This window comes from Lathamus discolor, chromosome 7 (genome assembly GCF_037157495.1).
Source record: "Lathamus discolor isolate bLatDis1 chromosome 7, bLatDis1.hap1, whole genome shotgun sequence".
Classification (NCBI taxonomy): Eukaryota; Metazoa; Chordata; class Aves; order Psittaciformes; family Psittacidae; genus Lathamus; species Lathamus discolor.
The window spans coordinates 13737785-13762562 of NC_088890.1; the positions used below are offsets into that span (position 1 = coordinate 13737785).

A 24778-nucleotide genomic window follows, 5' to 3' on the forward strand; every position below is an offset into this window, starting at 1 on the left:
CTAACGAACCTTTCTGTATTTAAATTACTCTTTCAACAAAGCCATTTAATTTTCAACCATAGAAATGGCACATAAAAAGGGTTTGCAGTTCAGGAGTGCTCTTGGGTCTCAACCAACTTTGTAGGAGGCTAAGTAAAGTGTGAGAACCATTTTTTACCATACTACCTTATCAACTGAGCTTTTAAGGCAGGCTGGTGAAAAGCAATCTATTATTTTAATAGCACTTTCTCTCTGGTAAAAGGTCTTGCTAACTTACTGAAGCAGAGCTTGAAATAACTGATTAAAAACTGTCAGAAAAACTGTGATGTTGTTTGGAGCTGAGTGAAAATTGTGGCCAAAATCTGAGCCTGCCCAAACCATGAGTTAAGTGGCAAAACGCCCCAAGATTCCCTTCTTATCATGCAAGCTGTTAAGGATGACAAACAGCTTATTTGTTTGGGGTCAGGTTGGCTTTCTCTTAGTTGTGCCTTTCGTGTGAAGGGTGTTTCTTTGGGAGGATTGGGTGGTTTAATTTATTTTTATATATTTGGCCTTTTGCTCTTGTATATTCTCTAATAAAGTTCACTTCAGCGATGCAATGCTGATGAGAGAAAACCTCCTAGAGCTGTGTTAAACCTGAACTCTTCCTACCTGGGAGGAGCAGGGTGTGGGGTTTTGGGAAGGTCCAACAGGATTTCACATTTTTTGTGATCTTGAGTTGTTGTGGTTAGACAAAAACAAACCTTATGAAACAAAGAAAAGACATTGGTTATATGCATAGTACAAAAGCCTTGTAGAAAGCCTCTGTGTACCATTTGGCTGCCAATTGGATTACTTTTACAATAAGGACATGATGACTTGGAGGATCGTGGAGAGCTCATCCCTGCAATGCATGAGCCCAGCCTGGGAAATAAACCTCACCTGCCAGTTCTGAAAGGCTGTTTGCAGCTTTTCTTCTTGAAGGAGGGACCTGGCTCTGCTACCAATAAAGTGGCAATTCTGAGACTGATTTCAAAGGGAGCTAAGCTGAGCTCCATGAAAAGGGAGCGCTAGCATGCAATGCTGCTTTTCTTTTTTTCTTATTAATGTGACTAATTAAATGTTTGTGGTTTTTAAGCACTAACTGGTTTTTGATGGTCGCTCAGAGACTTTGAGAAAGTCAATAATTTTGATAGAATAAGACTGTAGACTCCAGAACAAAGTCCACATGGAATCCGTGATGTTGCTAGGATACAGCTATTAGTATTTTCAGTGGATGGGGTGTTTTTTTGGTGTGGTTTTTTTTTTTAATAGAGTCAGCCTAGCCTCTCTTACAAACAGGAGGAGAATACGTGACTGATCCTGTTTACACAACGCTCCCTCAATTTACAGTAACGAAGACCAACTTGACCTATTAATTTCAGCCACTTTTATTTCTGAGGAAGAAACACAGAGAGTAATTTTGACCTGAGCCGCAGGGAGCACGTTTGATCTGAACCTTGATGTTTGAAAGCAGTGTGCAGGATTTTGTCCCTGTGGGTGATACATCGCTGCAATCCGTCTCCCTCTAGTGGTTTATTTCCAGAGGAGCCCTTGGCTCTTCTGGCTTGGCCAGGTACCAGGTTTCATAGTGTGATGCAGAAAGTTGGATGACCCCTATGAGCTGAACCGTAGAGCAGCACCGAGCTCACCATTTTCAAGACATGAGCATAAAACCTATAAAATATTTTTGGTGGGTTTAATATTTTATAGTTTATTTCTTATTTACAGTATCAGTAGTAGATGAGGCTTTCCATTCCAGGCTTGCTTTGCAGTACAGGCTAAAGTGGTTTGTTTGGTGTGTAGGATGTGACTGTTGCACATTGTTTCCTTCAGCTGTATAGTGGGATGCCTGTAGGAAAAAAGATCAGTATTTAAGCTCATGTTCCACATCAAAGCCAATGCCAGATGTGGTTCCAATGCCATTCTCTTTTTTATGTAACACAGAATAGCCTTGTGGACGGTGCTATTTTGGGATCCCCATGTTTGGGGAAGTGATATCTAAGTGAAACCCTCTGCAGATATTTTACTGGGAAATAAAGAGAAGCCAGCTGTTTGGAGTTTGTTTTCAATATACAACTTAGCTTTGAGGTGTGTTAGGTTTCTTGCATTTAATACCCATGACCTCATCTTTGCTGGGCATCTCTTTCTTTAACACCAAAGATAGCCCCAGTGCCTTATAAGCTTTGGGAATGGGAAGGTATAAGGATGAAAGCAAAACCCTAGTATCCAAAACTAAGTAAGAAATTCAAGTCTGCTAATACCCAATGCATGGATTGAATGCTGAGGTAAGCCAGTTCAGCTCCCCAAAGGTGGCTAGGTAAAGCATAGAGGTCTAATCTAAAGCATATTGAAGTCAACACATGCCTTTACTGTAAAGGGCTTTGGATGAGGCTCAGCCTTCCTTCACAAGTGATGGTAACCAGAAAGTGTGATTCTGCAGTGCATCAGGGATCCTGGAGAGACCGATGCCTTTCCAGCTACACCACCAATCTGAGGTAGGTAGAGGACTGGTACTGCCGCCTTCATATTCACATCTGGCAGAAGTCCATCCTGTGATTTGCTTTTTCATATACCAAGGAGCTATTTGGCCTTGGTTTTTCCCTTATAAACTGTAATAGAGAGAAAGCTTGGAGGAATCTAGGATTACCTGCCCCAAAAGTTAGCAAGCTCCCATTCCATTTTCACAGACCCCCGGACCAAGAGTTTAAGAGATGCCATCACCTTCCTGTGAAGCACTTTGCTGTATGTTCATCAGTTACAGAGTAACTTTAAGGGCAAGGTTTTACTTTTGTTTGACTTTCACTTAATGCTCAGCTTCTCTTGGGCAATCAGGAACGTTACCCTTTGGGAGATTGCTTAAAACACTTGGACACTGCTCTGTAAAAGCTGCAGAGCAGTTCCCATGATAGTGATTTTGGAGCCAATTTTGTCTCTCGTTTTTATTTTCTCTTTTCAGGATGAAGTTTCCACACAGTGTCCTGGCCAAAGATGATTTGATTTTGGATTATAACTTGAGCAAGAACTATTCCATTAATTTTTTAATATAAAAAATATGCATTTGCTACTAGCATGTGGAATTAAGCTCCTGCACTTTTCAACAGTTCCACAGCTAAAAAAGCAGACATACAAATTCAATATGTGCATGGTCCTCTCTGAGATTTGTTCTAGCATCACTCAGAGACAGTTAATAGCAATCCTGCTTTTGCAGGGAGGTCATGGACACTTATGGGATGCCCATGAATGCATGACCTGGCTTTACTTTTATGTAATTGTATAGGGTTGGGGTTTTTTTAGACTTTCACAATGTGTATGTAGGAACTTTTATAGTAAGGAAAGAAAAGATCCACTGGAACTGGACTTCTTTTTGGAGTAGTGATTGGTTATGTCAGTTGTACAAGCTAAGGCAAGGTTCCTCTGCTTGTTTGACTTTGGCAGGCTCATGTATTTGAAGGAAGACTTCTCTGAAGGGGAGGTGGCCGGAACCAGCTGAGTGAGGAGCCTCTCCTACGGAGCAATGCTGGATTCTGTGCTGGAAACCTTCTGTCCTAGGCAGGACCGGACGCAAGCCTGCGAGGAAAACAGGGGTAGCAAGATAGTTTGTTTTCAACGAAACAAAGTTATGCAATATCATTTAGTTCTGACATGTTCCCAACATGCAGCAAATGAAGAACTCACTAAATACAGTATATCTCTGGCAGTATCATTTGAATATAACTGGTTTCCATGACAACCTCCACTTAACAGCTTGGCTGATATGAAATCATTCCTAGATGAGGAGCTTTTGCCAAAAGCATTGGGATTGAACATTTTAATATCATGTTTTAGGTTTAAAAAACACATTTATTTAAGCCTCTGGAAGCAAATATCAACTAAAATACCTCCATCCTCACCTCTGCTTCGGCTCTTGGTTGATCACTTTATCTTCCTGGGAACCTTTCAGAAGCAGCTCTTGTGTTACTTAATATGCTTCTGAAGTCCCAGGCAGTGTTTCAAGAGCAAGTGATCGTGACACCAGCATTAAGTAGAGAAATTCCATTTCATGGCTGTTGGCTCAGCCTGCAAGGCAGCAGAGCAGCAGCTGGGCACAGCAGCCAAGGCTTCTGCTCCAGCCGTCCCTCAAGTCCAGGAAGGTTTATGCTCCAACTACCTCTGCCTCAGAGTGAGAAAGAGGAGCTTCAGCTGGGGAAAGGTGTAGCCCAACATTTCACACAGTTCGTTTTGCATCCGGAGCGCTGAACTAACAAACCCAGGTTATCTATTAGATCTGCTCTAAGGCGAGGTACCTGTTGCCTCGAAAATAGCTGTGAAATGCTTCCAGGGTGGAAACGCGATATGACTGCTCATATGGTGCTTGTTCCCCTCCTCCCTCCCAGGTGCCACATTGCATTAGAATACAGCTAAAATAAGCCTAATGCTTTCCTAGTATTTCTCATGTACGCAGGCATTGCAGTTGCCACAGTGATGGTACACAGCTGTCAGTGGCAGAAAGGATGGTCCTGGTGGTTTCAAGAGTTAATCTGCCCCTTCAAAACACCCTTCCTTATATCACAGGGATTTCCTTCTCTAGCTGGAAGCAGGGGCTGTGGGAAAACCTACTGGAACAGGCAAATAACCTTTCAAGCATATGTAATGTACCCCTTGCTGTCAAGATTTTGGGATCAGCAGGGATTATAATAGCAGGGATTAAAATCTCAAGTAAAACCATGGAAAGACTTATGAAGTATTTACTGTTTCTTCTGGTTATAATGTGCCTTCTTCCACTCTAATTAGCCCTAGCATGGAGTGACTGCTGTGCCAGATTGGCACCTGAAACTGGGTGCAGGCAAGCAGTGCTAGAACACCCAGAATGGGGCAGACTGGCATTCCCCACTCCAGTTTGTTGGGGCTTTTTTCTCCCCAGTTGTTACCTGGGAAATTTTCAGCTGTTACCCATCTGAAATCAGCTGAGCTAATGACTGCTGACTCCTGCTCTCACCCACACAGCCCTGCTTTATAAGGCCTTAGCAGCAAGTTGCTTGTTCACCTGGAGAGTTCTGCAAGTGAAAGGCTGGGAGAAGGCATGAGGAATGGAGCCAGAAGCTGCTTCTATGGTGGTGAGCTTTAAGCAACTCATCTCACCTTTGCAGCATCCTGTAGCATGGGACTGTGTTGTAACACTGTTTGTGGTAAATCTGCTTGAGAAGGTACAGAAGCACAGGAGACAGCATCACCAGGGTTTCTGTTAAAAGCAACCTTCAAGATATATGCAACTATAAATATTTATTTAATAATTAAAGTCCTATAAATATCTCTCTGAAAATGCTGATAATTCCCTGGGACTTTTAATCTCGGTTGATTTAGTTTGGGGTCCGCTAGCAGCATGAGCTGGCTGAGCAGAATCAGGATGCTGTTCTCACAATCATTTTTTCTTATGAGATCCGTCTCAGGAGGCTCATTCTTGCCTCTGTGTCACGACTCCCTAGAAATCTCTGTAGGCAAAGGATGCGCTAATTTGATGCATCCTATGATTGCCCTTCCTCCACAACCAGATTAGTGTACTGTTAGCTGAGATTCCCACAATGTACTTTATGCCACTGTGAAGCCTGGTGTTTACTGATGTAAATAAGAAATAAATGGAGGCTTTACATGTCTCATTTGGAATAACAATATAGGCTCTGCTGCCTGGTACTTGCTCTGTGTCTCGGAGGTGAGGGGGTTGTACTTCTATTTTGCTCTTTGCAGCTCAGGCTGTTTATAACAGAATAATCTGTTTTCCACCTCAGCTATAATGTTTCAAATGATGAGCAGCTCTCTAATAATGGAATCTGGAGGTTTTCACTTAAGTGTGTGGTTCCCATCAGAGGCAGGTGCTGGATTCAAAGTTAGTTTTTGTAATACAGTCTGGTGTGTTTGGCCTTATGTATTAGGTATGGAGGCTGTTCATGGCAGTCACAGAGGCAAGATGTGGCCCTTTAGGGGCTAATAAGAAATTAGCACTCTCCTCCTCTCTTCTGAGAAAATCTGTGCCTAGATACAGCAACTGATTGTGATTTATTTTTTTTCCAGGATTAGTATTTTTGGTGGCCTTACCAAAATAGAGAGAAAAGTCTTGGAGTGGGCATGCCAATGAGTTTTTAGATTCCAGGCTCTCCCAAATGGTCATTATCTTGCCTGCTATTTAAAGAGGAGTAAATTAAATTGCAAGAGATGGCGCAACTGGTTTTCCAGATCTTATTTAATTTGGCTTAGCAGTTAGCATTTTCCATCTGCACAACATAATGATTAACTTTTTTTGTTTCTTCATTGTCACTGTACAGGCTGCTTTTTACGGGTGATCTCTGGCCTTTCCTACTGTTACAGCTTTCTCTCTTTAAAGCAGTGTGTCTTTATTGATTTTTTTCTTTTAGGATGAAGTATGTACAAAACTATTAATCCTGCTAAATGTGCTTGCGAGGAAACCCATGTGATTCATGGTCTTTGATCCTGCTATCACTTATGTGGGTGTTTAACTTTACTACTGTTTATAGTCCCACTGGGGAGAATCTTAATTTAAAAAATACTATTACAAAAATAACGCGGGGTTTTTCGCACATGTCCGTGCTGGGTTATGAGGGGCATCTCCCTATAAAACCAAGCATGTAAATTAAATTGGCTGCAAAGAAGAAGACAGATAATTTATCTCCCCAAGTCTGGAAAGGTTCATGGTTGCGTTATTGTTCCCATCCATGGTCAGCGTGTACGGTATTCATTCCTCCACTTTGTGAATGTGCAAGGATTCTGGTGTCCCCAAACTTGGATTTTTAGAGAGATTTAGTTTTCTGGTCAGCATTGCCAAACCAAACTGAGCGCAAAGGACACTGTCTTCAGAAAGGCAGCCCCAGAGGTTGGTTTGGTCTCTAGTGTGATCTGTGTATGCGCAGTGCAGGGGCTGCTAGCAGTGCATGGCGCAGGATGCTGGCATTGGGCACCCTGCCCACCCAAACACCTTATGACCGTGGGTTCTTGTAAGAGTCTAACAAAGCGGATCAACACTTCCAGTCCTCTGTGCCCTGATGTGGCTTGGGGGTGAGCACATGGGCCTGGGTCACGGCCCCTTTCTGCAGCCACCCATGCCCTCAGATGGGCCTTGGCCATGTCCGCTGCTGTCACCATCAGCGTGGCTCCCTCCACACCACCCATCCTTCTGTCCTAGCGCCACTCCAGTGGCCCCTTGTCCCTCCGGATGTGTCCCTGCCCTATCCCGAGCCCGGCTCACCCCGCTCCATCGTCCCGCCCCTCGCCCGGCTCCCCGTCCCCAACCTCCCCCGCCGCGTCCCTTGTCCCCTCCCCGCGGCCCGGCCCGCCCCTCGCCCCCCGCCCGGCCGGGGAGCCGGCGCTCAGCCCCCCCTCCAGCGGGAGGCGGCGGGCGGCCGAGGCTGCCGCTCCACTCGCCATGGACCTTCTGGCTGGAGGAGTGAGTGGGGTCGGGGGGCGGCAGGCGGGGGGGGGACGGGACACTGTCTTACGGAGGGGAAATCCCAAAACCCGTCTGTGGGAAGCTTTGACGGGGCTCTCCTGTGGGACACCGGCAGATTATGTCGTGCTGCGAGTGGGAAAGCGCCCGTGAGACAGCCAGGCGGTGTTCCTTCCCATCGAGGGGGAGCATTAGCGTTTTCGGGGGGATAGTGAATGAAGAGCGTTTGGGAAACGCTTTCGGGTTTGTAGTTGAACGCGTGAGCGCTGATAAAGCGACATCAATGGCCGTTTAAATGCTGAATTTAGAGGTGATGCTTCGAGCCCTGCGGACGGGAGGCTGGGGGGCTCTGGTGCGTTGCCCAAACGGACCGACGTCCCCCTATGATGCTGTAACAGCAAGGTTTGGCTCCTGCAGGCAATGAGATCTTTAAATCTGATGTGATCCGTTTAAAAGGATTAACTAGGATTTATTAAAACCGGCAGTGTTCATACTGCATTTCACACGCTTGAAGTTCCACTCAGATGGTCACAGAAAGCTGGTGCAGAGGGAGCTCACCCCGAGGTGCCTGCAACTAGGTACGGGGTGAAAGCACCAAAGTCAGAACTGAAATAGAAGGTTTAAACCCAGAATCTGATATGGTCTTTTCTGGCGTGTGGTTTCTGACGGCTTGGTTTTCATCTTCTACAGCTCCTTTTTCTCATTTTTTGGTTCTATTTCTCTTCTCCTCCCACTCCAGAAGGAGTTTTCTCCTTTTCAGCCTTTCTACGGCTGAACATGTAGTCTGGTACTACCGGTAAAATTCGCCTTTGTTTGGGGGTTTTGAGTTGGTTGGTGTGTTTTGTAACTTTTCAACGGCACACACACAGTGTGTGGAGACATGGGGGTTCACAACTCTACGGAGTCCCATAGAAGTGGCGGTGACGTTTATTGGTGTGCCCACTGAGGTTCAGTGGTGGGATCATTGCTTAGACTTGGATAGGCTGGGCTTGCATAGAACCCGTGTGTGGCCACTTTTTAAACTTAGTTTAGCCACTCCTAGTGTGGAGCAGTGATGTTTCCTAATGAGCTGCTATTGATTTTTTGACTGCCACTACATTTTACCTTTTACTTGGACTGAAAAGCAGGAAGAAATGATGCTTAAGGATAAATAGACACTGAGGTGGATACAAAATCTTCTTCTATTAAATTACTGTGAGAGATCCATGACATACATTTTAATGCCTCCGAAATGTATCTTTTCATTAAGTCACACTGTTAAAATAAATACCCATCAGCTGAATGGTACTTTCTATAACAACTAGTGATATGCTACCAATTATTCCCTTGGGGTTCGTGACCTTGCTTTCATCATGGAGTCACTCGATACATGTCCTGCTTTAGAAGTAAATGCCATTGGTTTATCTGCAGCAGCACTTGTTTCTGTGAGTGCCTTGGCACTCAGAGGAGGCTGGGATCCTGGGACCAGGTTCAGGTTCATTGCCATTATTTCACATGTCATGGGGCATCTGCACTTCCCGTAAGTGCTGAGCCTTTCTTGGTATGTGTGTCTGAAATAGCAGCCGTCTGATACCACTCTTCTGTATCTTGCCCCATACATGCTTTAGGAAAGTGAGCATGTTGAAAGTGTTTGAGAGAATATTATTCACCAGTTTGACAAATAAGATCCCATTTCTGACCTTCAAATGCTTGTGGGTCAGCAGCTTCATAGAGGAGAAGCTGTCAGGTGTTTTTCTCTTAGGAGAAACAAGATTTCCTTTTAAACCGTTAAAATGTTATAAGGTCATATGCTAAAAGCTGTGAAACCAGGAGTTTAGATCCGCTGTTTCATTTGTCTGTGTTTACAAGTTCCTACCTGCAAGTCTCATTTGTAGTACTTCTGCATGCTGTGATGTTATGGGGCATTTCAGTGAGTCTTGCAGATGGCGCTGGTGCCACCTTGGGAAGCTGATTCATGTTGGTGGCTCTTCATGCTTGTGTTTATCTTGGCAAGGCCCTGGATTGGTGCTGGGTCCTGTTTAAACAAGCCTCTAGCTTTGAAATTAAAGATTGGCTTTCCAGTTCTTCCTACACTTCATAGTGTTTAATTTTATTACAACAGTGACAATATGCATGCCTGAATATCACGAATTCGAAACAAGGAAGGGTTACAGAGCTGGTCACTTATATTCATGTGGTGTAGCGCATTCAACACAGGGATTGCACAAAAGAAGTCAAGTGAAATGGCCATCAAAGGCTGGGATGTCCTGGCTAACAAGCCATGTTAAGCACTTGAAACCATCCCATAATGGGATTTAGGGTTGTGGATCTGGGTGCAATCTTTGCTTAAATACAAGGCTGTGAAGCTGATTATGCTTTTTGATGTCATTTAGCATGGGTATTGTATGCCAGTGTATGTTTACTGCTACACCAAGTAAACCTTTCCCTACCAAAATATCAGAGGGAGCATACTAGCTGCTTGATTTTTCAGCCTCGTGACAAGAAGCTGGAGGTTTCGCCAGTAGTAACAGCTTTCAGTTCAGTGCGTGTGTGTGCACATGCAGTGATGAAGATGTTGCATACCCTAGCAAAAAGCCACCCCTTGAAGATCTAACTGCGTTTGAGCTGACAGTGTTGCTGACAGACTGCTTTCAGTCAACAGCAAGGAAAATACCAGCACCCTTGCATACAAATCAGTGCTGTCAGAAATTGAGCATACCTCACACAACAGCCTAGTATGGAAGTCTCATTTCTAGCTAAACTTCGTCACACAGGGCAGATTGCCTTGCAGGATTGTGGCCTGCCTTCTTGCCTGACTTTGAACAGTGCTTTGTAGGAGACTTGTTTCTATTGCAGGAATAGTTTCACTCTTCTGTATTCTGTGAGGGTAAGAAATGCTTATAGAAATAGTCAAATATGATAGTAATAATGTTATTAGTCTACTCCAGGAAAGTGAAATTACTTTTACACAAATGTATTATCCTTATGTGCTTTTTTTTCCTCTCTGTATGTTATACTGGAGTTCTATATAAATAAAGTTTAATAGATAAATTCTGATGACTGAAGCATTTTCATAATAATTGTGAATCTTCATAACAGAACACATCAGATATTTGAAACTAAGCTTAATTTCCCTTTTTCTGTATAGCAAAATCTTATTTATCTAGGATCATCTATTTCATCTATTAAAGCTCACGAGTAGGTGGCTTACAATGAAAAATGATGGTTAATATTATAAGAACATTCAACCTGTTAAGTGCATTTTGACAGGCTTTGATGGCTTGAAATCAGTCTTTGTATTCAGAATGGATTGCCAGGTTTATTTAGTTGCCACTGCATGTTTTTGAGTTTATGCTTTGTAAGTAAATATTTTGCTTATTTATACCAAAAGCAGTTGCTGCTAAGTACTTACAGGGGTGTTCTCAAAAGTTCTTGGCAGCTTTTGAAGCTCTCGCTAAAGCTATGATGAGATTCCCACTGGGAAACACAGGCCAGTGTGAGCACACATGAAAAAACTTCTGTTTCCCTGTGAACAATTAAGGATAGGAGAGCTACAACTCAGCATCAGACATTAACATAAGCATAACCACCTGGAGGTTTATTCATGGGTAAAACAATGGAATTTATCTTTGTATCCTTTGTTCTTTATTGGGGCTGGAATAATGAAGGAGTAGTGAAGCAAGCCGGCATTAGGATTCAGTTTGCCTAAGTTATTCCTGTTTCCATGTTCCACTTTTAATGATACCCATGCAGTTTTCCATGAGATGCTGCGTGGTGGGCCTGGCATGATTAGGCAACTTGATTTTTCCTGATGTTGCAGTAAAGTTTTTCCCATAAGGATTCTGAAGATGCAGGAAAGTGGCATTGCAGGGCACAGAACAGGTAGATCAGGGGAACAGTTGCAAGCGTCAGTTTTTGCAGTGTTCTTGTTTGGAGTAGAATGTATTGTAAAGTACACAACCATCTACTCCTGCCATATAGTGTGTTTGCTAGAAGAGTTACAGAAGCAGGAATTTCTACAGATTCCTTCACTTGGAAGTCATCTGACATTTCCACTGACTTAATTTAAACTTATTCTGTGTACTCAGTAAAAACTAAAATCACAATTTCATGGGATTCAGGGCATGAAAAGGTTGTCATCCGTGCAGATCTGAGTTTATGGGTGGCTATTGCAGAAACACTGTGGTTTAGATTTGTCAGCTTTTCCCTTCTGTCTGTGATGACAATACTGCCTTTGCTTTCTAATCATCCATTAAACCAATTTTTCTCAGGTGTAGGTTCTGCAGCAAATGATCCTGAACTTTTCAGTTGCTGCATATGATAGTTTTTTTCATTCACTGTCCTTTCAATAGGGTTTTTAGTTTGGCTGGTTTAATAAAAAGGTTTTGGGGTTCATGCTCCTACCCATTAATTATTGATGCTTTCCAGACCTGGATGAAAGGCTGAGATAATGCCGTGTAATTTTGTGGGCATGGAGCACTTGCCAGGCAAGTGACTAGAAATTAATGGTCACTCACCTTAACTTTTAAAAAGATGACTTGCTGTTTGGATGGTGTTTTCTGCCAGCTGATCACATTTCTCTGATCCGTTTCTCTGGAAAACATTATTTGCAGCTATCAGAATTACCATTTTATGACCTCAAAGTGGAATATTCTCTGCTCCTGTGAGACCTCACCTGGAGTATTGTGTGCAGTCCCTGTGTCCTCAGCATAAAAAGGACATGGAACTGTTGGAACAAGTCCAGAGGAGGGCCACGAGGATGATCAGGGGACTGCAGCACCTCCCGTATGAAGACAGGCTGAGGAAGTTGGGGCTGTTCAGCCTGGAGAAGAGAAGGCTGCGTGGGGACCTCATAGCAGCCTTCCCAGTACCTGAAGGGGGCCTGTAGGGATGCTGGGGAGGGACTCTTCATCAGGGACTGTAGTGACAGGACAAGGGGTAACGGGTTCAAACTTAAACAGGGGAAGTTTAGATTGGATACAAGGAGGAAATTCTTTCCTGTTAGGGTGGTGAGGCACTGGAATGGGCTGCCCAAGGAAGCTGTGAATTCTCATCCATGGCAGTGTTCAAGGCCAGTTTGGACAGAGCCTTGGGTGACACGGTTAGGTGTGAGGTGTCCCTGCCCATGGCAGGGGAGTTGGAACCTGATGATCTTAAGGTCCTTTCCAACCCTAACTATTCTATGATTCTATGATTCTGACTGTCTTAGCTGCTCTTTCAAATGGCGCTGAATCTGCTGGATGGCTACCATGATTAGATAACCTCTGAAGGCTCTCCTTAAAGAATAGATTTTAATAATTTTTGAGTAGAATTTACTACTGAGATGCTTCAAAGCATCTCAGTGGCAGTATCAGTGCGAGTATAGAGAGCAACAGTACTGCATGTTGTACAATAACGTTAAGCCTGTGTGCGTTGGTCACTTCTACATTAGCAAACTGGCAGTAGTACCTAAAAGAAGTAATTTCTTGGACAGCGCTGTGAGACAACAAGAGGCAAAGTTATCTCAGGCTTTGCCTGTTTGTGTTCTATTACACATGAAACAGTAGGAGAGGTGCTACTTCTGTCAGCAACAAGGACAAAACAAGGGTAGTTTGTCTCAAATCCCCCACTCCTGACTGACAAACACAGTTAAATCACCTGGTGAGTTTTACATCTGGTTTAACTTACTACTGCTTTTGTGTGTGCATTCAAAAGCCATCTGCTCTTTCTGTTAAATAATGTGAATTTCTGTTTGTTCTTTAATGCTGAGTGTGGAGTGTAAAGAGAACAAACAACAACAGACAAAGCAAAGCACCAAAAAACCCAGCCCTTACTATGTTAATTCCTTTTGAACACATGGATCAATGTTTTGGTGGTGGTTGTTTTCAAGTTACCAGTTTTTCCACAGGAGTTTTCATAGTTCACGAGCCACAGGACTAGAACCTGAGCCACAGATTTCTTGAGGGGTTTTTGTTTGTTTTGATGACCTCTAGTTAAAGTGATCTTTGAGGTTTGGGCATGTGATGCTTTTCTCATCAGTTCCATTGTTGCAATGTACCCATATCTAGTGATAAACAGGCAAGTAGTAAAGTCGATGTTAGTGTCTGCTCTACACTAACAGAGTTGGGAGGGATTTCTCTGCTGGTTTTGTATGTCCTTTTAAAGTAACTTGTTTTGATAGGGGCCTCCAAAAAACCTTGGAGCTGGTATTGAAGTTTTGAAGATGTGATTGGTTTCAGTAGTTTTGCACATTACATTTCTTCCTTTACAGGAATACCTAGTTCTTGTGCTAAAGCCCAAATTATATCTCTAGCAACTGAGAGGAACTCCTAGTTTTTTGCTGGGCATATTTCATGCTGATCAGACATATCAGGGCAAACGGCCTCCCATCAGGAGGGTTACTGAAATCTAGTTTGCTCTTTCAGTTTCTTCGGCGGGTCCCTGAGCAACAACTGTGTTTCCTTCTGTTTCCTCAAATCTGCTCTGTTGCATCTGTTTCCAGGTTTAGTCATTTTACACCTTTTTGTTTCCTCTTCTGATGTGCAATGGGAGGTTGCTTTGTCTTTGATATTCCTCTTTCTTTAGAAATCCTACTTCGGCTTCTGGGGATTGGGGGGGAATGTTTCCAGTTCTAAGAAACTGAATGTGCCTTAGCAATTTTTACCTCATTTCCCCCCCGAATTGTGCCTGTGCGGGCATGTGCTTGGAATTGTAAAAAGGGGTGTTACGGTGTGCTGTTACTGGGAACTGTGAAATAGGTGTTACGATGGATGTGCTGCTAGCGTGATGACAGGAGCCAGTGAGGTCTCTGCATGTGGATGCACCATCCCGTGTCTCATGCACTGCAAAGTTGTGATGATGGTTAGAAATAGAATCATTTACATTGGAGAAGACCTTTAAGATGATGGGGTGCAGTCGCTACTGTATGTGCCCAAAGGAGGCCGCTCTGGATGGGGAATTGGGAGTAATCAGTGTGTGGATGAGCTACAGAAGCTAAACCGTGCCTGGTGTACGTCAGCATAACGCTAAGGGCTGGCAATGAACCCAGCCCAAGCATTATCAGGCAATGAAGAAGATAAGATTTTGTAATGGACTATGCATGTGAAAGCTGGAAAATCTTGACTCTGGCAAAACAATGCTCCCTTACTAAGCTCATAGACCTTGAGGAGGGGTGGAAGACTGATAAATGAACCATCTGCATCAGAAGAAGAGTAACAACTGCCTTCAGAAAGATTAGAAAGGAACACAGGTTGAGAAATACAGAAGTAAGTTTGAAAAGCCTAGCAAAACAGAAGATAACTTGTCCCTAAAGGAATTCGGTTCGTTATAATACTAAAAATCACACCCACTGAGATAAGAGATCCTTGGCTGTGGAGGTACTTACTTATGGTAAATGAAATTGCTAACTGGGTCTTAGGGGGGTGTTACTAAACTCTGAACAGAGGCTAGCATCCACACCTGAGTAACGTGAGGTGCGCCAGCTTTGTGGAAGTACCACCCAGCAGCCAGCTTTGCGCTAATAGGAACTGAACCGTATCTCGACTCTGTGTGAGACTGGCGTACGGCACACCAGGTGAGCGATCCCGCTTGCGGGACAGTGCAGGGACATCCCGGCTTTGTGGGAAGAGCCGGCGGTGGGCAAGGCCTGGCGAAACGGGTGCTGGGGCTGCAAGAGCTGCCTGTGCCCTCGGAGGTTCCCCGCAGCATCCGCGGAGGGAGCGGTGCCCTGCGGGACGGGGCCCGAGTCGGGTCCTGATCCCCCGGAACGAGGCGTTAAGGCAAGGCTCGGCGCCCCTCCCACCGCCTGCGGCGCGCCTCTGCCACCTAGCGGCCAGCGAGGGGAGCAGCATGGCTGAGGGAGCGCCGCGGGTCCGCGCACAGCCGCCGCTGCGAGGCTTGGCTCTGAAAGCGAAGAGCGCCTTTGAGAGCTCAGGGTGCCGGCCGTCGTGTTCGACTTTGTCTGAAAAACAATCAAAGAGCCTTCAAACTAAAGCCCTGGTTTAGGACACAAGTGCTCTCAAGTGTATCCGCAGCCATCTGTCAGCATAGCTCTGCTGCTTCTACTGTCAGTAGCTTTAGGGTTTGGGCACACCAACAGGTAAGAGTAAGATGAAAGATGGATCGGGTGTTTCACACTGATGCTTTTATATTCTTAATCCTTCTCTTCTCGTGACTGGATGATGGTAATGGCTGGTAGGCACACAATGTTGCAATCTTTGTTTTTTAGGGTTGTACTATAGATTATTAGATAATAGTTAATGAGCTGTGTTAATGCTTAATATTGCATCACTGCTTGTTGGTGCAACATAAATCTTTACAAATCCCTTCTTACTCCCAGTTGTTGGATGAAGAAGAAAGGAGACCGGGATATTTTCAGTCATCCTTCCCTGTTGCTCACCACTGCTTTTGGGTGCCTTTTATCCACCCTGAACATGCATGACAGCTTCTGCTTTCACTAGCAGAAATGCTGGGAAGTAATCCGATGGTTCCTGGTGACTTGGATCTTCTAATTTCTCCTCTGTTCCTGTATTAATATGTGCATCTCAGGTTCTTTGCATCTGGTTGAAACTTTTCACTGTGATCTAGACTAAGCAGTTGGATTGCTGGTTAGGCATTTAGTTCCACGGGGTTATTTTTATGGTGCAATATTTTGTGGTGCTCTTGTAACTCGAGATAATCAGAATGAAGTTTAGACTAGTCTTAGGTGAAGCAAGGAGAGTATTTGATATAAGTATGTATTTTTAATATATCTACTTATATACGGTGTATATATATATGCATTTATATACAGTAAATAAAACTAAAAGTTTTATGTACTGGTTTGTTCTGACATACTCTATGTAACTGATTTTGATGATTCTTTTTTCTCTCTATTCCTAAGGACGTTGATGCTAGAGTAACCCCCAGTTCAGCTGCTTTCCTTCTTAGTACCTCTGCCTCATGCAGAATTATCATCTAAAAGAGAAAAAAAAAGTAGAAGTAAAATTGCAGAAGTTCTTTTCAGAGCATTTTATTGTAACATAGAAGGTGGCAGTTCTCTAGGAGCAGGATACGTAATGGTTTTAGAGAAAATGAACAAAGATGTAAATCCACATGAAACTTACTCTCTTGTACTAATGCAACTAGTACCTTTTCCTTTTAAGGATTTCTGGTGTGCCTACAACAACATTCCTCCTGTGACAAGTTTGCCTCCAATATGCAGTTATTCTTTAATGCAAGGTGAAGGACAGACACTTTGGTACGTATGTGTTATCATGAAATGCTTCCGGGAACGGGCAGGGAGAAGTCCTGAGGTGGTAGAAGGAGACAGGCGTGGGACAGGAGCGTCTTGTTTCTGTTGCCTGCAAACACCTGAACTTCAGAGACCTATGAAAGAAATATCCTAAGGATCTTGTTAAGCTCAGAAGCGACATGTACCGAAGAGTCCTTATTAAAAACACAGGCTATAATTTAATTGTCCACCCCTGAACACATATGTAAGAAAGAACTGAAATGATGCGAGAGTTGCTAAGCTAAAATACGGCTCTCAGTTTCAGTTCAGGAATACACAGAATGTTGTTTCTATCTGAATTCTTTTTAATTCACAATCTTTTTTTCTTTCCGCTGAAGCTGGTGTAAGAACGATGCAAACGACTGATGGTCCTTAACTCTTCTTCACCTGTGCAAAATTATGCTTCATAAGCACGTAAATGCACATATACCTTGGATTAAAATTAGTTTAAGGCATTATGAAGTGATTCTTGGCAGCAAATTCCCACTTGGTTGTGGGGTAGTAATGGAATAAAGTATAAATAATTAATGTTTTCCTTCCAGAAGCTGAGTTTTGCATACCTTCTTCCTGGTGCGGTTCTGTCACATCTCAATGAGAGAGCTAAGCACTTACTGAAGAGTTTTGATCAAGATTAGAGCTCTTGATCATTTTATGTCTAACTGCGTGGTGACTTAATACAGGGAGATTTCTGTCCTGATCTACTGAAGAGTAGGTTTCTAGAACTGTGACTGGTCAGGATAGCTAAACTGGGTTTGGAAAAGTGTTAGTGCCTGTATAAATCAAGCAGACCGTTCCGTGCAGGTCTCCCTGTCTCTGTAAGGAGGAGTGAGAGCACTTCTGGGTTTTGTTTTGTTGGTTTTGCTATTTTTAGTTTTCATTCGGTAAGTGACTATTAGAGGTGTGAAATGTGAAGAGCACTTCTGAAAAGGATACACCCGTTTTGGAACTGGCAAAGTAAGTTTGTATTTTAGGAAAGGGATTACAAGAGATTGATCTCATCTGTAACGCAGTAACTCGTCAGCGACTGCTGCCAGGAAGCTGTTCTCAGGTTACAGTTACAGTATCCTGGTTAATTGCAGCATTGGTGTTCAAATTACATGAAATGAAAACAAAGTCTGAAGAAAGAATTGAGGACTGCAGAGATTTGAAGATGTTCCCCCCCTCCTTTCCCCAGTGTTTGTCTGGATGGGTAGGATACCATTGGTCCTGAGGGGTCTCTATAGGTTTCATACTGGGTTTAGATATTCCAAAGATAAATTTTAGGAAATTCCTTTAACTTTGCTTTGCAGATTTTTAGCAGGAAACAAGAAGCCCTGGTTTAAAATCTTATAAAAAGAATTGTGACAAAATAAACTTGAGAAGCTCACAGGTTTGTATGTTGTGCTTTTGTCATGTCAAGGCAGATTAATAGTTATGTCTGCCCTGACCCTGGATAGCTTCAGTCTTTTTTATCTTATAATAGGGGCAATTAATTTCTAGCTCATGTGTGCTCATGCTCTTTGTTAAATTGGGTAAGCTTGAGAGTAATAAGCTGCTGCTGCGAAAATATGCCAGAGTTTTTCCAAAATAAAAGGTTACCATAGTAAAACATGAAATAGTTCTGTGGCTTGTTCCCATACAATATGCAGCCACTTCAAAGTGCTCTGTAGTCAGGGAAAACGTAAGTATTTTCCAACACACGCAACTTAGGAAAGGGATTAGCTGTTGAGAGATAGACTTCATATGAACAATGGAAGAATTACTTCTGATGTCAGAAGTAATAGCTTGAGTCATGCTACCTGGAGTTAGTAATTGCATTTCCGATGGGATTTTTCTGGGAAAATGAAATCCCAGACATAGGGTTATGTAGACGTGAATTTGAATGTTTATTTTCACTGGTCTGTTTCCCATAACCAGGGAGAGGAAAGCAATGCCAAAGGAGGTATATAGACAATGAAGGTCCCTAAAGAAAGTACAGTGTTATACTGACTTTTCACTTAGACTTTGTTTAGTAAGGGGGTGTCTTTTAAACACACCTGATACAGTTGTTGTAAAGCTTGTTAGTTCTGACATCACCCCACACAACTGAACACTATTTTGAGGTCTATAACCTTTTATGTTAAGACAATAAGTGAAAGTTTTTCATTTGATGGTGTGTTATAAAGCAAATGAAAGCTGTGGTGTTATACTCCATCTCGATTTGGAAACAGAGTTTTTTTTATAATCCCCCTATATAAACTTTATAATTTTATAATTGTCATAACTGCTTTCTTACAGGCATGCAAAGAAAAACAGAACCATCTTTTCCTGATAATATTATATGCTAAGTTATAGCCAGAACCTCAGTAATGCTCTTCAAAAGTCCGCACAGAGAGTCTAGCACAACTTTCAGTGTTTCACTGAAATGCTCCTAAACTCTAACTCAGTAAGACTGTTTCTGCTTGGCATGGCTTGTTTGCCCCTCTGTATGGCTGTGAGTAGTGCCGTGACTTTCTGTAGCTGAACATGGACCAAGATGGTGTTTCCCCTGGTAGCTCATCCCGCCTCATGGCTTGCTCCCACTGGAAGGGGAAGATTGTGCTCATTCTTTCCTAATCTCTTTTGCACTGGCTCTGGTACTTACCATACTGTTTTGTGAGCCAGCTTAATGAGCTCTGATATCACAAAAAGTCTCCTATTTGCTATTTGAAGTTGAATATATGGCCAGGAGAGGGCTTCTTTGGTGGGCATAGGGGGTAAAGAAAAGACAACTGGGATCATCCCTCTCTTTTTTTGCATTTAAGAATGTGAAAGATAAAATCTGCTCAGGAGTGTTGTTGTTCTAGCACTGCTGAAAAAACGGGGTTTCTCTTTGTGCCCCTAATCGAACACATGTGAGTAACCTGTGTGTACTGTTAAGGAGAGGAGGTATGACCTCTTCGCATGTGGTGTTTGTGTGTGTGTGTGTGTGTGTGTGTGAATTCTGCACCAGGCCTTTAAACATGAAAAGTGGAGTGTCAGAAAATGTGACAGCCTTGCAGAAGGCATTAAATGCTGAAAGACAGTACTGGAAATTTCAGCCAAAAGTTAATTGATTTTTGCCTGTGGGCTCTTTCCCCGTATGTGAATTGCAGCTTCCCTCCCTGCAGTCCCAACTGATCGCTGAAGACTGAAATTTTCTTTCTTCTCTTATAATCCAAGGTGTGAAGATAGTCAGAAGTGACAAGTGGTTTGGGGAGTCTGAATTACTGGGTGGTGAATTCAGGGACCCTAGAGGCCTAGTTTTCCAGAGGCTGAATGACACCCCCTTCTGAGATGAGGGTTCTTTTTGATCTCTCGAACTACCTACCTCATGTCCCAGCTCACTTCTGAAAGGCTTAGTTGAAGGTGAACTTCAGTCAGCTTTTAGCCTCTCTTGAAATAACACAAAAAATAATGACACAAATGATACCTTTATGCCTGTTTCTCTTTTTTTGGCTTCATTCTTCATCACATGTGCACACAGCATCTTCTTGGCTAAAATGTACGGACCTAACTCAAAAGGTGATATGCTATAGCAGCCTTGACAAGGGTGTGGAGGGAGGAAGAATGTAGCCTTTTCTAAAGATACCAGTCTTTCAAGGGGTATGAAAAAACAACTGACAAAATACTGTCACTTAAATGTTGTGGTGTGTGTGCAGTGACACTAATTGTATGCTAGTTTTTAATATGAAGACTAATACACTTTAGATCCTCATAAACCTGATCTGGCAACTGCTTGCTGCTGCATGAAGTGCTTTCTACCCTTGAGACCATCAGGACAACTCACAAATAGTGAGCATTGTGCCTGGTAACAACAGCAGGTGTGCTCAGCCCCATCACTGTCTTTGAGCTGTTCCACTGGCAGGCAAATGACACTGTGATAGAGACTGTCAAGCTCATGTCTTCAGCCTTCCTCGGGAGCCATCGCATCAGATGGTCCTGCCCATAGAACAGCTTTACATGATGCATTGGATTAGATGTTAATGAATCACAGAAATCCTTTGTATTCTAAAAGATAGCTTAGGAAATACCATTAAAGTAGCTTATTAGTTTCTCATCTTTGAGGCTGCTTGCATTTTGTTTTAACCTGGTGCATTTGGTTTGCTGGATTTCTTAGCAGTGCTAAAAGCTCAAGCCAACTTCATATATCGAAAAGACATTCCTTAAAAATAGTATATGAAAAAGTCGTTATAGTGATGCAAACAAATATATGTATTTATGTGTTCTTTTAAATAAATAAATACTGTCCCTGTCACCTCACACTCTGGAGCATTATGCTGGTCCAGATGCATTTGAAGTTTTGTATGGGCTTTGGCTTAGGTGGTAACCAGTCTCAAAAGCAAGTAACAGTATAATTGGTCTAAAAGCCAAAGTAAAGTGGCAGGTAGCTTTACCCCTGTTTTAATTCTTTAGTGAGCATTTGAATTTGTTTAAAGACGGACTGATTTCATAGCCAAGGCAAAACAGAGATCATGGTTAAATTATAAATCAGTTTAATTGTCTGGTAGGGTTTTCAGGTACTTAGGGGTTAGTGATGCCTTTGTGTAGATACAGAGAATCACAAGTGGAGCCTTATGGTCTTTTATTTTGGGGAATTCTTGGGAGAAATCTACTTTCAGGCTATGCAAAACTGGTGCATTCAGGATGAGTTGTGGACTCGGATATCGTGAAGGTAAACTTGTTAAATATTCATTGGAACAATTCCGTATAGCAGTATGTATTTTCAGGGTCTGAATTCTTGCTGCAATCAGATTGAAGAAATTAATTATATAACACAGCACGTATTTACAATAGTCTTTTGTCCAGACGATCTCAAAACTGAGCTAACAAGCCTAACTTTAGATTAAAAAGTAATAATGCAAATGTAACTGATTTTTCTTCTCCCTTTCTTAGGCTGCAGTTTGGGAAGAGCTACTGTTAGCAACTACTGGACAGCAGTTCATAGGCTGGTGTGCAGCAGGTAATTTAAAAATGATTGAAGCAATCACAACAGATTGAGCTTGAACACAGAACATGGAAACTCGAACACAGAAACATGCTAAAAATGAGGTATAGAGCTGGAAATCATATTCACACCTCTCGTCATTAAGAAGAGGACAAAGTATTCTTGCTGTCCTAGCACAAGACTTGCGCTCAAAAGCCTGCATCCCTGAGAAGCCAGCAGGTTCTCTAGTTATTAAATATCTGTTAGCCAGTATTGAAATGATGAATATTCATTCTCAGTGACAGGATTCTGGAGCCCCAAATGACACTTCCCTACAGATTGTTTGGACTGTCACTATTGGAAGCAACTAAATTGGGTACGTGCCCCCATAGTCCCTTCTGGTTAGGAGTTGTCAAGGGAAGCAGTGTTGCAGACCAGAAGCAGAGGGAAGCTGAATGGCTTGTGGGTGGTGACATTAAAAGTCACAGCAGGGCTATAACACAAACCTGGCTGTCTTGAACCCCAGGTTAGCAATATTTTCCTTATTAGTTAAAAACACTACTTAGGTCAAGGTATTCTTTAATGTAATTGAATTTACATAAATATTCTTTAAATACTTTGTGAGCAGGAAGGGTCCAGAAGCCTGGCAAGGTTACGAGGTGAGCTCAGCCAGTGGTCATCAAGAATGTGCTCGAGGATGGCATCCTCTCAACAGAAAGCAAAGAAAACCAAGCCTTCTCTGCTGGCCGAAAAGGACATGGTGACCCAGACAGAGGTCCCTCATAAACACGTAACTGTCCAGGTGTCTGGCTGTAGGGAGTGCCAGAGCCTGTTGGCGATGTAGAATGGTGGCTGTGTAAGGTGTCACTAGGCTGATGATTTTCTCTGCATGGTGGCAGAGCTACAGGAGGAGATGGAACAGCTAGAGGAGCATAAAGGAATCTGAGGAGGAGATGGGTTAGCCTATATGGCACCAGGCCTGCCGTGCAGCAGGAAAATTGTGACAATCGCCATCGCAGAAATGTGTGGTGTTTCCAGTCACTCCATGTGATTGGAGGGCTGCAGTGGATGGCTCAGGCTCTTCAGAAGGGATAGGCAAGGAAAAAGAGGTGGTGGGGTTGCACTGTATGTCAGGGAGTTGACTGCCTTGAACTCAGTATTGTGAGTGAGAAGACTGAATGTGGGTGAACATCAGGGGGAAAGCCAACCAAGTAGGTGTCCTGGTCGGAGTCTGTGATAGACCACCTAGCCAGGCTGAAGCTACAGATGAAGAAGCGTTCTTCAAGCAGCTAGAAGAAGTTTCAGAACCACTTGCCCTTGTTTTTCATGGGTGACTTTAACCTACAGATGTCTGCTGGAAGTACAATACAGCGGAGAAGAAACAATCTGGGAGGTTCTTGTTTGCTTGGTTTAATTCTTCATTATTTCTTTAAAAGGATATTTTGACCAATTGTTTTTCCGCTCAGATTGTGTTTGTTCCTGTTTCATTAAGATAGCAGGCTTTCTATCTTGAAATATAGAAAGTACTAGATAGATACAGTACTTCTATCCCGTGCTGAATTAAATGCAGAAGTGCACAAAGATGGTATGTTGCTATATGTAGAGGAATACCGGCTTGGTGAAATGTGTTTTCAACTTTCGTTTTGAAACATTCCTGTTGTGCTCAGATTTACTCACTGGTTTTGTCCCAAGAGGGAAAGCACTTACACTGCATTTATTCTAATATTCAGCATAATCTGGTCTTGCACTGACAATGGCACATGTACTGTAAATGTAAATAGTCAAGTGTTCACTAAACAATTGACTAAAGAGAACATGTTTATATTGGTACTAAACCTGTCTGGGGTGATGTTACTGTGTTTTAATTGCACTGATTTCAGAAGAGCCCTCATTCAGACTAGAATGAGAAATCTTTCAGTGGGAAGCTCTGCAAACTCCACACCTCTTTTATTTAAGAGATAAAGGGTTTTAATGGTTTCATATTGTATGCTTGCTTATTATATTTTTCTGCACATTCGTGAAAAAGTGTCATGAATCATTTCTAACGCATTAGACTGATGCATTAGAAATCCCCTCATGCTTTGAGGAGAACAGTAGGCCTATGCCTGCACCCACAAAGCTCAGTATCAGAACTGCTGTTGACTTCAGTGCAAAGGAGGAGATCCCACCCCAGGTAGTTTCAAGCTAGCAAGGCTTCCTAAGTGACCTTAAACAAAATTAGAGAGAATAAATGGATTTTGTGTTGCAGCATGAATATAAATGGTGTTAATCTTTAAAGGTGTGTCCACAGTAACTGCTTCAGGTGTTGGTTTGTTCTAATACACTACCAAAGACTGATGTAATGCCTTTTACCAGAAGAAGCTGCATGTTAGAGATGAGTGGACATTCTACCGACCATTAATTCATTGTCGAAAGGTTTTTGTTTGGCAGCTGTTCAAGTTGCACAATTTCCACATCTTTAGTATATTAAGAGGCAACTGTTAAAATAAATTTAAAAATTAGAATTGCACATTTGAGATTTATTTTTACAATTTGATCTTTATTTATGGATTAAACCTGTGCAGTTAAGGAGCATTAAACAAGGTTTCCACAATCCAAATGTCTTGCTTCTGTAATTGCTCTCTGAGATTAAATGGTACCAGTCTTGCTTTTTAAACCAGTGCATTTTTCAGTAAAACTCTCTTCGAATCTGTTTTGTTCATAGACTAAACAGCCTTTAAAATATCTGTTGTTTTCACTTGCAGAACTGCTTTGTTGAAATTCATTAAATTAACCCCTCCACTACTTAAAAATCATCTAAATTGTTTAAATGGATAGCAAAGAACAGTCTACAACTTCCTGAAATTCATGAGATGCATTTCTGATGGCATTTCAACATAAAATTCAACCATTTAACTTCCATGTTGAGAGACAGCACAGAAACTCCAGATTGCTGCGTTAGTGGAATTGAAGAAACCTGATTTCTTCTTGGGGTGGTAACAAGGTCTGGTTGATACCTGCCCACACTGGGACAGGGTCTGTGGGCTTTACCTGGTGCCTGCTGTCTGCTGCTGGGGCAGGTCACACTGAAGCTTTCCATGAGACTGGGGCACTTGTTTGCTTTACCCAGGCTGGTTTTATGGATTTTGTAGGAACTTCATGTCCTTGATGCACTTGTCCCGCCACCCAAGTCTGCTCGGTGCAGAGTTACCATCGTGTGGGGATTGTCCTCTGT

At 42.7% G+C, this 24778-nt stretch overlaps 1 long non-coding RNA gene across 3 annotated transcripts; it reads left to right on the forward strand.

Moving 5' to 3' along the window:
- Window positions 1-5030: 5030 nt before the first annotated feature.
- Window positions 5031-24157, forward strand: LOC136018064 (uncharacterized). 3 transcript variants are annotated; one of them, XR_010614211.1, is made up of 3 exons: window positions 7372-7432; window positions 16534-16628; window positions 21534-24157. It is a non-coding gene; the product is annotated as an uncharacterized LOC136018064 (long non-coding RNA). The 3 variants fall into 3 exon arrangements; XR_010614212.1 differs by lacking the exons at window positions 7372-7432; window positions 16534-16628 and adding an exon at window positions 5031-5093; XR_010614210.1 differs by lacking the exon at window positions 16534-16628 and having other exon boundaries at window positions 7353-7432.
- Window positions 24158-24778: the final 621 nt, after the last annotated feature.